Source organism: Chelonoidis abingdonii, chromosome 8 (genome assembly GCF_003597395.2).
Source record: "Chelonoidis abingdonii isolate Lonesome George chromosome 8, CheloAbing_2.0, whole genome shotgun sequence".
Lineage (NCBI taxonomy): Eukaryota > Metazoa > Chordata > Testudines > Testudinidae > Chelonoidis > Chelonoidis abingdonii.
Genome location: NC_133776.1, coordinates 8,813,635 through 8,831,299, shown reverse-complemented (window position 1 = coordinate 8,831,299; position 17,665 = coordinate 8,813,635).

The following is a 17,665-nucleotide window of genomic DNA, read 5'->3' as shown; positions in this document are numbered from 1 at the left end:
GACGGAGGTGGCTTTCCAGGAGCTCGTGCCATCCACACCCGATGAGACGCTAAGCATCACGGGCAGGTGTGTACCCCAGCCCCTTTGTGCCTCTGAAGCCTTCAGCCAGGGCCAGGGGGGCTGGGCTGCAGCCTAGTGCGGAAGCTTCACATGTTATGTGGTGGGCCAGGGCCAGCCTCAGGGCTTTGCATTAACATAAGTTGCTTTTGCATCTCTTCCATTTTTTTTTTTAATGTTCCAGATGTTTGTGACCTCGAGTCACAGTTTCCTGGTTTCACAGACCCCACTCTCAGCAGATTAGAAGAAGGGGGGTTAACATAAAGCAGAGCTGTGCTCACCAGCTCTTTTCATTCCTGCTGCTTCCCTCATGGGAGAGGAGCAGCAAATCCATGGGCCGCCAGTGCCATGCAGCTATCAAACTCATGTGGCCAGCCCAGGTACAGCTCCCGCTATCCACCTGACCTGTCTTATGGTAGGGCCCCAGCCCGCAGAGGCTGAGCCCCCTGCCAGCTGTGATTTCACAATGGCTGCTGCACCTTTGACCACCAAGAGCAGGTGCTAAGGGCAGAGCCTGGCACAAGACAGTCGAGCTCGGCATGGCTGGGTTAAGGGTGCCATGCTTGTCCAAGGCGCTGCACAGGTCTGGGCACAGCCCCCAGCTCTGTCGGGGCTCCAGGGAGGCTCAGAGAACTCCTCTAGCTTCTTTGGTCCTCACCAAGCAAATGGGAAAGGCTGGAGCCATGTTTCCTGTAAACCCGTGGGGGCCCGAACCTGCTCAGCCCCCTCCCTAGCGCAAGGAGGAGGGTCGGCCGGCAGGCAGCTCCCTGCCGAGAGAGTTCCCTTGGCGCTTGGAGCACAGAGGGTGGCTGCTGAGGCTGTGGGTGCTAGCAATGCTTGCATAGGCATGGAGTGAAGAAGAGCTGTCCTTTAGCGAGACAGTAAAGCAAGGCCCGGCCAACCCGCTTCCCCACTGGCTGCGACCACGCTGAAAGTGAGCTGTCATGGCACCCAGGACCACTCTTCGCAGGTCCTAACCTCTAGGCAGCAGTGCCACTCTCTCCTCCAGGTACAGCTGCCCCACTCTGACATGCCCAGATATCTGCCCAGTCACACATCTGCCCTGGGATTAAACTCCCAGATCCGGGCAAAGCAGCTCTCGCCTGTCTGGTGAGGCTTTGGATATGACTCTGATTTGGTCTTCACGTGGCTTGAGCCCAGCGCAGCAGCCGCTTCCCAAGAAGCGCCCTTCCAGTGGCTGCCCCGGCTGGGGTGCCAGGCCCATCTGACGGAGCCATTTGCGCCGTGCTGTATGAACCACTCTGCGCTTAGTTAGTATATGAAGTGATTCAACATCCAAATACTTTTTGGAATCATGTTCCCAGTGAGCGTTTAATGGGGATTGTCATGCCAAACCCCAGAGCTATGCCTCACTTTCATCCCCCTAATGCAAGCCATCTATCAAGAGACACTAACAGAGCAAGGAGGGATTCTGACAGGGAGATCCTGGGAGCAATCAGCCAATACTCCCCCTCCCGCCCCCAATTTTTGACATTCCTTGTAATGTAAATAGAAAGGAGAGTATTTACAGCCCTCCAGCCTATTCTACACAGTTGAGAAAGAGCCCCCTCCGCGGACAGAGCCAGGCGTCTTCTCTGCAGTCTATTCTCCAGGGCTTTGGCCAGTCCAGTTTAAATATCTTAAGTAATGGGGCTTCCGGCCCCTCCCTGGGAGTCAATTCTCCATCTGGATCCATTGTGCTGTCAGGGAATTTTTCCTGAGATTCAGTCTCAATTTTCACATTCTCCAGTCCACCCCTTTTCTCCATAGTTACCCTCTTGTTCCACCCTAGACATCCCTCTTTCCATTCCTCCTAGGGGGCAAGCAAGGGGCCCCCTAGCCAAGTGCTATGTCTTCAGTCGGTCCCTCTGGCCATTTTTCTTGCACTTCTCTGAACCCTGCCTGCTTTGTCAATATCTGGCAATGAGGATGCACCATTCCAGGTGGTGTTCTCCCTGCTCTGTGAGGTGAAGCCCAAAACTGTAGAGGCCATTTTCCACTTCTCTTTCACATTGCAAGCCCCTCTCGCTGTATCTGGGCAGGCCCCTCCTAGCTAGGCAGCGCATATACACAGGGCATTGTATGGAAACAAAACGGGGGAAGAAGGCTGCTCTCACCTGTCTAGGGCCTGGCTTCTTGTATTTCTATAGCTAACCAAAGCATCATGTGTCGTTCCCCTGCTTTCCCATCCCTAGCTCCATGGGCTCTAGGCACAGCCCTCCCTGGCGCTCTTTCAGCATTACTGCCCTGTGTATTGTGCTCACTCTTAAAGCCTCCCTCTTGTTAAACTGGGAGATTCTTTTGGACTCACCATCTCATTGCAAATGGAAGAGACACGCCGTGCAGCTGCCCTCTTGTTCCTCGGGCCCCACTGCAACGCGTCTCATTTGGACTTGGCGGAGGATTTCATTAACGTGCTATTCAAGCCCTGGTTCTCAGTCACCCGTGATGACGGTCTCTGAGATCAGGCCAGACATAACAGCTGGGCTGATGTGGCCTGCCATAGCAGAGAGAGCAAGCGCTTGGCTTCTTGCATTGCCCTTGGCCGTGAGGGGGGCAGGGAGCCCAGCTCTCATTTGGTCACTTCCCAAATCCTGGCAGAGAGATGACTACCCAGCCCTGCTCCACCTTCCCTCACAGGCACCGTCACGCCCCCTCCCTCGCTTCCACCACCCCATCATACTGGTCAGTACCTTCCCACCCCAACTAGTCCCTCTCCTGTGGGAGTCAAGCAGGCCCGACCTCACTCTGTGGGGGCACCAGGCAGTCCCATTGCAATGGCCCCAATCCGGGGTGCTCGGTGGGCCCCCTGCCCCCTGTCTGGGATTCTGGGTGGTCCCTGTGGATAGGGTCAACTGGAGGATTATTGACTGCTTATTTGGCTCAGGCCCCAGGGGAGCTTCCCAGACCCGACGCTAGGATGAAAATCCATGGTGAGCACTCCGCTAAGTGGCTCTGAGGCATCATCTCTCTCAAGGGCCCTGGCCTGTACTGGGGTCCACCCTCTCCCTCAACAGACTTGTGTCCTTCCAGCCTGCATTGTGCTGCAGCACGGTCCAGAACAGGCCACTGGGTAGAGGTAGCAGGTGCCCCGAGAGCCTGGCCCGTTTTCATTGTATGCTGGGCTGGGGGAGGGACCGAGCGCAGGAATCAGCAGTAAAACAGCCTGGTGGCCCTCACCCTTGGCCAACAATGTCTGTCGTTGCCAGGGCTCGATGCCATCCGTCCCACGGAGGCTGTAAACACACAATTAGTTCCTGGTGGACTTGCACCTTTCCAAACACAGCTGGCTGGCCCCTGAGCTGGGACTGCCCCATCTTCAGAGGCCTGGTCCCAGGTGGCCTCCCTGTGCCCCCATGGCTGGCTGGGGGCCCTCCCTCTGCCCCCCTTTTTGGCAGAGGTTCCCAAATTCAGCAGCAATTGAGCTCAAGGCCCCATAGGTAAGTACAAGCCTGGCCTACACAGATGCATTATAGGAAACACCACTTTTATGTCACTGCCCATCTGTTAAGACATGACAGTATCTAGCCCCAGCCTGCCAGCTTCCCATGGCAGGTCCCCAGGAAGAGAGAAGGAGAGAGACGCTTTCCTGGATGTCCCAAGCCCAGGCCCGTTAAAGCTGCTTTCCCCAGAGAGACCCAGCCCGAGCTGGGGTGGTTGGAACGCTCGCTGGCCCTCTGCCCAGTTGTAATGATGGGTTTACGTGCCAGTGGATTGGTGCTAACTTACCCTTTATGACGTCAGGCATTTACAGGACAGCGCTAATTGCCCTTATAGGGGTGCTGCTGAAGGACCACTTGATGTCAGACCTTTTGATTTCACCGGTTGTTCTTGTGTTTTATTTGAGTAGATGGCAGGGGGGCCTGTCCCACGTCAGGTAGTTATGGCCACGCCCGCTTCCCCTGCTGCTCACTGCTCTCCTCGTTCCAGGGGCACAAGTGTGTCGGGAAAAAAATCACAGTGCGAGTGAGCAGACGCAGGCACTTGAGGAAGGAGTCAGGGCAAGGGATCCTTTCCAGCAATCCCTTATCAGGCTCAGCTGGGGGCACTGGTGGCAGGAAGCCTGGATGTTTCACCTTCCAAAGTGGCAGACGACCGGCCTCTCCCTGTCGCAGACAGCTCCGGTTCTCACCAGCGCTTGGGCCGCTTTGGGGGTTGAGTGCCAAGCCAGTTAGGTGTGTGTCTGAGGCTGAAGGTGAGACGTGTTTTGTAACAGAACACGCAATTATGGCCAGGGCCTACCACTGCCGCATGGCCAAGAGCTCAGCTAGGCCCTCTGGGTTCTCTTATTCTGCTTTCCTCTGTGGACCTCATCTGTGTTGTGGGTCCATGTGGTGTGGACTAGTGAATTGCACACTGGACTGGCACTCAGGAGATCTGATTCTATTCCTGGCTCTGCCCCGGCCTGCTGGGTGACTTTCAGCAAGTCACTTCTCCTCTGTTAAAACAGAGATAGTGATTCTGGCCTTTGTCCAATTTATGCCCTTCTGTGCTTCTTTATGGGGAATGGAGAGACCTGGGAGAGTTATACTTTATATTTAAAATAAAGAGTTGTTTTTGCTTGCTTTGTACATTTGTACATTTAGGTGTCCTCTCCCCAGGGACAAACTGGCCACCCTTCTGGAGGACTCTACAGTGACTGCAGAACAGGCTGGCTTATGACACCAGACGAATCATGCAAGTTGCACGTGGTATGTTTTTGTACTTAACTCAAAGCCTTGCAAGAAAAACCAAAGATTCAGCACCCACCCCTTCACCTCCGAGAGATCTCTTAGCGCACAGCTCTGAGTCATCCAAGAAGACAGCCAGCAAGCCCAGGGAAGGCCAGACTTGGCATCCTGCTATTTCTAAGAGAAAAAAGAAGAAGGAAAACATTTGTTTTAAAGAATGCTCTTCTAGGCCTCCACGTCACAAAGAAACAAAAAAGAGAAGGTGGAAGGCCCAACTCTTTGTCATTTGCAGTTCACCTTTAAGAAAATCTCAGCTCGACCTCTGCTAGCTGGCCATCTATGAGGGTCCTGGGATGCATGCCCGAGTCACAGGAACTAACACCTCTTCTTCATAAAGCGTCAAAGGCTCCCCAAGACTGGGATCCTGACCCACTGCATCTGGCAGGAGGGGAACACACAGCTGGAAACGTCTGAGCGAGGAAGGGGAAGCTGCAGGGAGAGATGGACGCCGGGAATGCCTGGCTTGTGTTTTGAGATCTGAGAGAAGAAGGCTGTGAATCTGGACTCGCCTCCATAGGAAGTCTTGGAGAATAGGGAGAATTCTTGTGCCTGTTCCAGACCCTCCGCCTTTCTTGTGGCTCCACGCAAGCAGCCGGGGCGCCATGAGTCACTGCTCAGTCCTTTTGTACGCTCCCCTCAAGCGGCTTCCAAACAACCCCCCAGCCAACAAAACCGGGAGAGAAAACCCAAGTGAAATTGTCTCCATCTGAAAGACCCAGATTGGGGAGAGGAGCCAGAGTGCGTGGGGGGGAGACACGGAATGAGAAAGAGACCACAGTGACTGGCATCTCTGGCAAGATAGAGCAGGCGCGGTACTGCAAACAGGCATAAGAGGAAAGGGAGGGATTGAAAGGCCGGGGAGGGGTCTGCAGGAATCCCCCCCTCCCACATAGCATACAGCATGAATTTCCCTGAGGCTACCATACCTTCAGTGTAAACCCCCACCCAATGCCTTCCACCTTCTGAGCATGGGGATGGAACGCAGGTGCCATGTGTGGAGAATCAATGCCTTTTTATCGCAAGAGCCTGCTGGTTGCAGTTTAGCCCTGGGTATGTTTGGAGCAGCTTCCACTCCCCAGAGCCAGTGTCTGGCTCCTGTGCCCACACATCCCTGCGAGGAGCTGAGTGGAGCTGGGATTGCAGCGGGGAGGCCTGGTTTGTTCCGGATTAGCTTCTCTTCTGATTTCTACTAGGTGTCAGTAATTTAATCAAATCTTGCGGAAAAAAGAACGCAGCATCTTTCATGAGGAAATCCCTCTCAGGCTGCCAGCAGCTCCCCCTGGGCCCCACTTGGAGTCTGTCAAGAGCAAATGCTCTGGTGGTGCAGCTGTCAAAAACATCACAGTAGCAGCAGCAGCCGTCACTGAGGGGTTCTCCTGTCAGGGCTGCCAGACATCCCACACCAAAGCCGAGGAGAAAGGAGTCTGTCTCTCTCTCGAGCGTGATCTCTTTCTGACACTTTCCTTTTTCTTGGCGTATACACAACATTTAACACAAGAAAGATTTCTTGTGGCTGTAATTAAAGTGATTCCAGAATGCGAAACTGCATTATAATTTATATTGCCTTTCAGGCATGCTGTAGGGACTGAGTTGCCTGCTTGGGAAGCAGCACCCTGTGTCTCACACAGTTTTGCCAACGCTCTTTAATTTCCCACAGATCTGAACCCAGGTCTCTAGAGTTGAAGGCTGCTGTATTAACCCACTTTTACATCCATCCCCTTGAAGCTTTTGCACCCTGGAATGATTTGTTTGCCTGGGTGGATGTAACTTGTGGAGCAGCTGTACCTACAAAAGAAATTCTTTGGCAGAGGGAGACTTTAGGCAGAGAGAACAGTCTTCAGAGAGATGCTCAGAATGTCAAAAGAACTGCACCACAGCTAACACATAAACATTTCTCCAAGTCCTAACTGCTAGACAGTCACCTAAACAAAACCAAGCCCATCTCTAACAGTGCCATCTGCTGAGAGCTATTACACTCCTTCCTTCTTATGCATGCCAAAGGGATAGGTGTGATGTAAGAACCAGCACAGAGGAGAAGGGTTTTTAAAAAATGGAAATTTGTCGGGTTTACTGTTGACATAGATTTGAAATGTGCTGAAACCAAATATTTCAGAACATTGCTATTTAACTTCCAGCCACATTATTCACATATTAACTGGATAACAAATATTTATAGATTCAGTCTCTCAGGTGGTTTTACAACGCAGCCAGTATGGGATACATAATAATTGTCTGTGCCTCTTGAATAGTCAGTGGATTATGGCAACGAAACTTTCAGTGTGGTCAGAGGTGATATAAAATCCCCTTAGTGAGTTAAACTGTGAACTGGTCTGGAACTATACTTCATACTTTGAGCAGGGGTTTGGACTAGATGACCTCCTGAGGTCTCTACCAACCCTAATCTTCTATAATTCTATGATACATAGAACCAGTCAGGTTAATTTGCCAGTGATTGGAGCAGACTTCTGTGACTGAGTATAAACAGCCCTTCATTGTCTATCTGTCCCCAGCAAGTTGTCATGGCATGTAGGTTGGTGTGGACAATGCCAGGCTGCCACTGCCCCTCCGGAGTTTGCATTCGCTCTCTCTCTGGAGGAGACAGAGGGTTCGATGTCCCTGTTGTAACACTGGAACTGGTGAATCCTTTTCTTTAATTTCTGTGTGTATACCAGGCCAAAACACGAGGACCAGAGTCTCGTTTACACTAACTTGCTTCCTTTACACCACTCTGGCAGTGTGAAGGAGCCTGAAAGTGGCTTTCAGGAAAAGTAATTTACTCCCACGTTCAGGATCCTTTACATTGGCCAAGAGATGTAAAGAACGCTGACTCTGAAAATGAAAATCTGGTCCTAGATCTTTGGCCCTGTTATTGCACATTTCTACTCCCGTGTGACCTAACGTGTTGGGTTTTTTAAACTAAAAACATCAGAACAGGCTTCGCCGGTGATGTGCACAGATTCTAAAAAGAACTGCACCACAGCCAACAGTAAGCATTACTCCCAGATCTAACTCCTGTACATTCTGATAACAACAACTTGCCGCTCTATCTAGATTAGTGCCACTGGTGACTTCCAGCTTCTATGGGATGCTAAGAGAAGACTTACCCTTCAGCCACTTCTCTCAAGAATGTACAGCAACCTCTCCTGTGTTAGAGACACATCAGCCTGCAAATGGCTTACGCCACCACTAAGCATATTCAGAAGGGAGGACCAGGAAAGCTTTGAAGCAAGGAACATGAAGGAAGACGCTACAAGTAGACCCACAGAACAAAGTGGTCAACCATGTGAGTGCTAAGCATGAAAACAGAAAGGAAGCAGAGTGAGTGAGTTGGTGGCATCAAGGATGTTTTAGAATCCTTTGAGCCTGTTAACAAAATAGCAGCTAAAGAAGAACCAGTTGCCATAATTTACCTGGATTTTTACAAAGCCTTTAACAAAGTCCCTCTCAAGAGGCTGTTAAGAAAACAAATAGTCGTGGCGTGTTGTGGAGCAGAAACTGATGAGGAGACCAGGAACATGGAGTCAGTTTTCATCATGGCAAAGGTTAAGAGTGGGATGGCCTACGGTTAGGATCGGTGGTATTTAATATATTCATTAATGACCTGGAAAAGGGGGTGAAGAGTGAGGGGGCAACATGTGACCCAATTATTTAGATTAGTCAAGACAAGAGAAGACTGAGAGGATCTTCAGAGGCACCTAGCAAAGCTGGGTGCATGAGCCGCACCATAGCAGACAGAAGTCACTGTGGTCAAGTGCAAGGTGAGGCACCTTGGGGTGAATAATCGGAATGAGTCATCTGCATTACTGGGTTCTACATTAACTGTAACCACTCAAGAAAACAGACCTAGGTGGCACTGGGGGCTGCTTGATGACCATATTAATCAATGATACAAACTTGCCTGGAACACACCCCGCTTTGCTAAGGAGATCACGTCAGTAGAAGGAGTTCAGAGATGGGTAATAAGAATGCCTGGAGAGAAATCTGTATGCTGAGAGACTGAAGAAGCTGGGTCTGTTTAGTTTAGAGAGGAGGGGATGTGATAGAGGGTTATAAAATAATGAATGAGCTACAGAAGGCAAATTAAATACTCTCAGTTACCATCTCTCACAGCACAAGAACAAAGGGACATTCAATTAATTTAAAAAGCAAAACATTAACCTTGATAAAATATGTTTTTACACAGCGCATCATTAACCTGTGGAACTCCCTCCCACCGGAGGACGAAAGCTTAGTAAGATTCAGAATGAAACAGGTATTTTCTGTGGAAGCCCCCCGCTAAGGGGCTTCTGGCACCTTTCTCTGAAACATCTGGAACTGATCATTGTCAGAATTAGGGTACTGATCTGGACTGAGCACTGGCCCTGTCTGGCAATTCCTGTTTCCAGCATTGCAGTGGTCAGGACGTGTCTGGCAAATGATTGATGAGTGAGTGTGAAGCAGAGCATGGGGATGGCAGCCATGCTGGAGAGGGATGGTTGAAAGCAGATTGCAGAAGAGAGGCACAGTGAAAAGCCTGGAATGCAAGACCTACCCAGCTTTAGGCCCGGGCTCAGCTGAACAAGGACCATCACTCAGCCACCTAATGGTCTTCTCTGCAGGAATATTGAGGATTATCTATGGGCAGCCTTACAGAGGGGGGTTTCCAAAGGTGGCTTCCTCTGCTTCAGGACCTGTGCACTGCACATGCGCTAAGGTGCCAGACACTGAGGGGCCAATTTACACAGCCAGGGGTGGGATTTACACACACTACATGGGTGGCCGTATCTGCAATGGCACAGAAACTGGTGGAGTGGTAAATAACGAAGGGGCCAGTCAGTTGTATAGGCTGATCTGGATCATTTCCTAAGGTGGGCTCCATTGAACAACATGCTGTCATGGAGTGCCTGTCCCCTTTAAGAGAGAGCAGTGTCCTGTGCACCTGAGACTGGTCAGCTGCCTCCTAGTTGGGCTTAAGAGAAGGCACCTGAGCTGAATGAAGAGGGAAATCCAGAGAGTGTGGTGGAAGGCCAGGCAAGACCTGCCTGAGAACGGAGGAGAGACAGAAGAGATGGCAGAGAGTTGCTTGAAGGAAAATTGCTACAAGAGCCCTGAAGGGAGCAGTAACTGTGAACTGCAGGTGCTGGGTTCTGGAGCTGCTGGGAGAACTGGCTAGCGCTGGAGAACCCTGCTGAGCTGCAGGAAGGCGTGAGCAGAGGAACAAGGGGGTCAGTGCATGCCTGGCCCAGAAGCACAAGGTTGGCTTTGAAGGGATGTTCCCAGGAGCAGGGGTAAGACTCACACACAGTGATGCCTGGGGACTATCACACTGCAGGGAGCCCTCTAAGAGAAGGTCCGAGGGGAGATCTATAGGAGGAGCTTGGGAACAAGGGGCTGGTCCTGGAGGGAGCATCCCCTTGGCAGGACCAGGATTCACAGGTGAGGAGGTCTATGGAGAGAAGCACTGCAGGGAGCCCTCTTGCAGGAGGCCTGATGTAGGGCTACAGGAGAAGACTTGTGGGAGAGAAGCAGCTTTTGGGATCCTCAGGAAGGGGGCCTGGAGAGTGGGTCCTTGGAACAGGGGCTAAAGGAACTGGGGCAGAATGGTTAATGATGCTCGGGTGGGTGACCTGGGGCAGGGACCTGTGCACGGCTTGCAGAGCTGCTGTGTTGTAACCTTGTTTTCCTTTGGGGCTGGGGGAGGAACTGTGCACTGGCACTTCATATGCATAGAGTTTGGATTCGCTGCTGCACAACAGCGTTTCTTAGCATGGGTGGGGACACTGAGGCAGCTAAGGAGGGTATCTGTTTTGGGGGTTTCCCTATAACCCATGTGTTGTAACATCCAAATCTAGGGTTGTGCACCTAGGAATAAAGAATGTAGGTCATGCTTACGGGATGGAGGATGCCTCCTGGACAGCAGTGACTTTGAAAAGAACTTGGAGGACATGAGCTCCCAATGAATTGCTGTAGCTAAGAAGAAGGTGATGGCTACCTTCAATGTAGAACCTGGGGAATATCAAGCAGGAGGCGGGTGGGGGTGTTAACTCTGTATCTGACATTGGTGAGACTGTTACTGGGGACTGTGGCCAGTACTGGTGTCAACACTTTAAAGAGGATGTTGGAAAAACTGGAGAAGGGTCAGAAAACTGCAGCAAGAGAGATCTGAGTAATGGAAAACATACCTTAGAGTGAGAGGCTTGAGAAGCTGCATTTATTTAGTTTATCACAGAGAAGGTTGAGACATGATTTGATTACGGTCGACCAGCGCCTACATGGGGAAAAGATTTCTTTAAACTATCAAAGGCATAACACAATCCAGAGGCTGGAAGCTGCAGCTAGATAAATTCAGCCTAGAAATAAGGTGCGCACGGGAGGGTAATTAACATTGGAACAACTTACCTAAGGCTGTGGTGGATTCTCTGTCTTTTGCAGCATTTAAGTCAAGACTGGGTGATCTTCCTAAAACTTATTCTCTGGCTCAGACAGGTGGGCTTGAGGCAGAAATTATTGGGTGAGGTTCTGGGGCCAGTTCTATGCAGGAGGTCAGACTAGATGATCCCTTCTGGCTTTATTTAAACTATTAAATGTGGACCCAGAATCTCCCTGTGTAACTGAAGTGTCTAAGGTCCCTGTGACCTCAGCACTTATCTCAGCGTGCCGGAGAAATCTAGTCCTGACTCCAAACTTCTCTCCCCATCCCTGATTCAATGTTTCGCTCCAGCTGTATGCAGTTGACATCGGTGCAGGAAATCGCGGGGCTGATTTCACTTCTGCAGGACTCTGGCCAAGATCATTTAATCTGTTTTCATTCCTATTTCATGAGATGTGAATAATTAATGAGAAACAGAGTGAGAGGAAGATTGGGGCTGGGGGTAAGGGGAGTGTTAAAAAGAATCCAGGCGAAGGGGAAGAAAGTTTCGTCAGCCGGAGGGGCGGTGAGACTCGGAAATGAGAGGAGCTTCGCCAGAGCTGTGAAATCACAGGGAAGGGAGTGGGATCGTGGGGGTGAATCTGACACTGAATTAGCAAAGCAGCATCTTCCCCATTACCCTCCTGGGGCAGCGGGATGGAGATCAAGGAAGGTGGAAAGACTCCGCTGGCCTTATAAAGGATCTTTTTATCCTGAGCATAGAGTGACGTTTTCAACTCTCTCTTATAATGAATCTTTCTGCGCCCAACACTGGGAGTGTCAGTGAGGGTGAGCGGCACTCTGCAAAGAGGGCTTCCGTGCTCTTGGATGGTTGTTAGGGTGGGTACTTTGGGCTGTGAGATTCCAGGTTCCGGGGGGGGGGGGGGTTCCTTTTGGCAGGCTTTGGGGTGGTATTAATTGGTTGCGCTTTGCAGCCTGCTCTGGAGGTCCTTGTCTGGATCTTTCAATGGGTAACCAAGAGCTGAACAATGCTGCTGTTAGGGTTGGCCTATATAGGCGATAGCTATGTTACCGCTCATCTGCAGCCAGCCAGTGGAGGGTGCATGCTCAAACGTCCACAGGGGGACGGAGATTTGCAGGCTTAGCACCTGGCACTGAGGCTGGATTTAAAAAAAATAATAATAATAATCTGGCCCTGATCATAGTCGCTGAGCTGACTTGAGAACCAGTGTCACAGCATCTGACCCTGCTCCCATGGAGTCAGTGGCAGAAAATAGTAAACACGCCCTGTGCACCTTTGATCACATTCTGCCTCTGAACACAGCATGGACAGCTCCCCCTGCAGGAGGTGGAGAGACTTGTCCCTGAAAACACTGGCATCGTCCCTTTTCGGGTACCTAGCTCCCTACCCCAAGAGATCACTGGTCCCGTTTTCAAGCCATGTGCTAATTCAGCTTCCTGCTGCAGAGCAGCAGCGACCCCTGCAGGCATCTTCTCCCTGGCCAGGTGCATTATGGGGTATTTGACACATTTGATGCTGAGCCTGATGAGTAAACATGCGGGATGTAAATTCCCATGCTTTCCCTTGTTCCTACACACCTTGGACTGAGGCCGTCCCATCAAGGCTCACTCATGGGGCAGCTTCTGCTGTAACCACAGTTGCCAGCCCTATGTGACACCCCCTGCCCAAGCCCAGCTAAAGGCTGAGCTCCCCTGGCCCAGCGGGATCCAGCCAGCTGTGTCTGGTAACAGAAAGGCCCTCGTCTCCATTATATCAGGAGGTAGTTTCCCTCTGGTTCTTCTCCTGCACAGGGAGATTTAAGGGGGCCTTTTGAGTAGCCCAGAGCCGCCTCTCTCAGGAATGTGGAGAAGAGGTGGAAGGGCAGGGGAGAGGCTAAGCTCCCTGCATAGGACCAATCACCCCCTCCTGCATCCTCGCCTACCTCTCTGGGGATCTCAGTCCCTCGCTGGCATCTGAGCACATGGGGCCTGCTACTGGGATGCTTTCCCCCCTCCAGCCAGCTCGTGTTTTGGGAAGAGGGGGTGTGGATTCTGAATTTCATTTGGCTGCGCAGAACCAAGGAAAGGGCCATCACTGAGAGGGACAGAAAAGGCTCCCATGTGGTCTATAGACTCAGATGCCAAGGCCAGAAGGGGTTTCTGTGATCATCTCGTCTGGTCGACTGCATGACACAGGCCGTCGAACTGCCCCAGAATGGTCCCTAGAGCGGATCTGTTTTAAATCAGGATTGGATGTGTTTCTAAATGGCCAGCGATGGAGAACCCACCACAACTCCGGTCCGTTGCTCCAGTGGCCATTTACCTTCACCGTTAAAAACTTACCCCTTATTTCCAGTCTGAACTTGTCTAGCTTCAACTTCCAGCCACGGACACCAGTTATCTTGTCCGGTCCGTCCCTCGGGGGGGAGGCAGGGCAGGAGGGCAGCCCACATTCAGCACCACCATCGTTTTTGACACCTCTGAGAACTAAGTGCCAGGTCTTGCAGACCCTGAACTCCCTGGTTTTACTGGGGCTTGCGACCTGCTGAGGGTGTTGTAAATGAAACGGGCTCTGCCCAGACAGCAACTCTTCCATCCCTGTTCCAGGGAGCACTTTTGAACATCTGGCCCTACATTAGGACAAGATGCAACAGGTGGGGGAAGGAGGACAAAGGAAACAGTGAAGGGGACTCGTAGCAACATAATATCAAGGTTTTGATGGGGATGGGGTGGTGGGGAATGGGCTAAGTTAGAAATAAACAAGAGAAATGAATGTCAATGAGCCCTACTGGCCACCTGCCTTGATATGTGTGTGGGAGGGAACAGGAGCTTCCCGGGTCACTCTACTGTCCTGGTATCCAGGAGCGGCTCTATGTATTTTGCCGTCCCAACCACAGCAGTCAGGCAGTTTTCGGCGGTGCGCCTGCGGGAGGTCCACTGGTCCTGTACCTTCAGCATACCCATCGCCAAATTACCACCAAATCCACGGGATGGTGGACTTCCCGCAGGCAAGCCGCCGAAGGCAACCTGACTGCCGCTCTCATGGCGACCGGCAGGCCGCTCCCTGCGGCTTGCCGCCCCAGGCATGTGCTTGGTATGCTGGTGCCTGGAGCCCCCCTATTGGTATCTTCTCCGTGCTCCGGGAGTGTTGCAAGGGTAATCGTCTGTGGATCAGTAAGGCTCCTAAGGGTCTTTCTCTGGGTGCCTCCAAGCTGCTTCCCGAGGGCTGGGTCACTCTGCAGCCTCCTCACCAGAGGCTGTGCACCCACCTCCTTTGGCTGTCTCGGGTTACCTTCTGTGCACCACGCCTTGCCTTCGCACCTTCCCTGTCTCCACATTCACTCACCTCTCCTCTCTCTCCCTTTTCCTTTGGGATTTTCCTCTTAGTTTTTAATAAAAAACACACCCCTTGCTGTCTCTGGCCATAAGGAAGCTGGGAGGAAGGTAGTGGCGGGGAGGATATTGGAGCGGAGAGGGAAATCTTTTTTCCTATTTCTTGCCAGAAGAAAAGGCTGGATAAATAAAAGGGGTGAAGGTAACGTAGCTGTTTCAAGTGTATTTAAATGTGCACCGCAGTGCATGGTGTCAATGGCTAGAGGGAGCTGTTTGTTTTGCTAGTGGGTGAGCTCTTCGGCCCGGCCGTGCACCCACCCAGCTTTCCGCCTGCATCCTAGCAGTCGGAAGGAGGTGACTTCCCCCCAGAGGACTGGAGGCTGTCTAATCGCTCCTGAAGTGTGTTTCCAGCAACCGCCCTTCCACAGAGACCTCAGTTTCTCAGTAGCGCAGGGGGAATTGGAGACTAGATCCTTCTCCTTCCAGTTCCTCGCCTCTATTTTTGCAGCGTCTTGAAAGATTCCATTCTACATTCTGTTCTATATCGGTTCTTACACTGTGCTCCTCTCCGGGGCGTCCGAGCACCTTCCAGGAGCGCCAGAAGCCATGTGACGAACAGCTGAGATGTTAATAAGCTGTTTTATGAGATTGGGGGGGCCATTCGAGGTGAGCCCAGGAGCATGCATTTGCACTGCAGATGCAGCTTTCTACATCAGCGCAACACCCACAGATTAGGGCCCTTTGTTCTCCCACAGGTGAGACAGCATTTTGGAAGGTGTTTTAGCTGTGAGAACCCCAGCATGTTCATTTCCGTCTGTTACCTACTGCACTGAGAGAGAGATGCACGGAGGGATTTTATTGCAAACTGGAATTAATAATAGTAATTAGTCATATTTCTTCACACCTCTGTAGCATTTTATGTGGCAGCCACAATCAATCTTGTTAACTAATGAATTCTGTTTGAAGGGTCAGGTTAGTCTCACACACCCTCCAGCCCTTATTGTTCATTCCAGCCGAGTGGTCGCTGCGTGTGGATCTGCGAAATCAAGAGCTTCTCTCGTCAGAGGTGCAGAGAAACACAGGCTCCCATTCCAGCTCCATCCGGTTTTCATTGGCTCTCATTAGCACTCCCACGAGCTGTAGAAATCTCTACCTGCAGCGGAGCGGTATTCACAAGGTGCCTGCCTTTGAAATTGTCAAAGAAACGGAGCTAGAGCCTTTCCAGCAGGTTCCTTAGAGCCAGGTGCACGGAGCGGTGCCAGAGAAAAGCTTGCATACCAGCAAGTGCGGGAGCTGGCTCTTGGGCGAGGATGATTTCATCTGTGATCATTACCTGGGGTGTGATCAGAGAACTCAGCTCCACCAAATTTCTTATTCCCTTTGAACAGGCTTTCCGCCAGCTCCAGCTAGGCTGCCTGTTCCTCTCTGAAAATTCACAGCAACCTTCTGACCTGCGGCTCTGGAGACATGAACCTGCTCCCATGATCTCTCCGCTCCTGCTTAATAATCTCAGGGGAGCCGACTCCCGTCCTCCGAGCTTGAGCTCCCACGCTAGCCAGGGGAAGCTCCATGACATCTGCACTTGGCCTGGGGTGTTTTACAGGAGAAGGCAATCGGCGCTGCTCTCAGATCCTACTCCTGACACCACGTGTTGCACCTCCCCCCTCTCAGCATGGCCTTCACAGGATGCATGAAGGAATGTGAACAGGCTAAGCGTGCAGGATGAGAGACAGGTTCTTGCAATTCTCAGGACACAGGAAGCGTGAGGGCTGGGCCGCAGACAGGATTGCTCATCCAGAGCCCGCTGTCTTGCCAACCCAGATATCTGCTGCTCCTCAACCTCCACAAAGGTTCCATTGGAGGAAAGCTGCCAGTGCAGCAGGTGCTGAATTTTACGGTTGGGCCCCATTTTAATCCTCAGGGTCCAGGGAGAACAGTTTGTTGACTAAGTGCCCTACTGACATGAAGAGAAGTCCTGATGTGCAAGAGATAGTGGCCTCCTTGCCACTGATGCAAAGATAAGAATCCCTGCTCTCTGACCTGGTTTGCCAGACATTGCACTGCCTCCATTGATCATACAGTCCTGATCTTCACAGCTTTCAATGCACAGCACCCAGGCTGCCTCACTGAATGCCTCTCCCTCTGCAGCCGTGACCAGCTGTGACAGATGGGCTCCCAGGAAACATGGAGCTAGGAGGAGTGGAGGCTAGCAGGAGACAGAGCTTCCTGGGCAGCTGTCAGCTCTGGAGCTCCCTGCCACGGGAGCTAGGGACAGGCACAGACCTTACAGCCTTCCCATAACCCATTGCTCAGTGATCTGCCATTTGGCCCTGTGTTTTTACGAGAGACTGATCTGGCTGTGGGGCCCGGGTCTCCGCTGCAGAGCCTGGTGGGTGAATGTTACTCCAATGAGCCAAACATGCTGTCACCTGGAGGGCAAGCTGCTGGGCCTGGTAGGCTGCAAGGAGTCTGGCCACAGGCTGGGGCCCTGGTGGCACTTTACGAGTGCTAACCAGCTGGTGCTCTTGCCGGCTGCTTGGGTCCTGGGGAAAGGGTTTGCATTGTCTGAATGTGACATTTAGAAAAGAGCTGGCGTCACCTGAGCCTCTCTCTGCGGCCAGGAGCTGGAGCCTGGGCAGAGACAGGATCCCACCTCCAGCCCACAGTTCACATCTGGTCCTGAAACCCAATCTGCCATAGGAAACACGGCAGCTTCACACTCAGCTCTGAGGAGCGATTAACCCCTTCCTGCCAGCTCAGCCTTCCTCACTGCGGGGAGATGTCCAGCAGCTCCTTCCTCCTCTGGCCTCAGTGCGGAAAGCCCCTTCCCTACTGCCTCCTTCCGCCCCACTGCAAATTCCTCTCCTCCCCTCCAACCCCGCCTTCCCTCACCCACCCAGGCTGGCTCCAGAACCACCCACTCCAGCTTCCCCTTCACCTGACTGCTCCAGGTACCCGCTCCCTCCTTCCCTTGTCATGTCCTGGCAACAACTGCATCCTGGCGGGAGGCTACAGTGGAACCATCCAACTGCAAATAGCCTGCCCTCCGCCTCCACTCCTGTTGCCATGAGTAGGGTGACCAGATCTCTCGATTTTATAGGGACAGGCCCAGTATTTGGGGCTTTGTCTTATATGAGTTCCTATCACCCCCACCACTCCTGTCCCGATTTTTCACACTTACTGTCTGATGACCCTG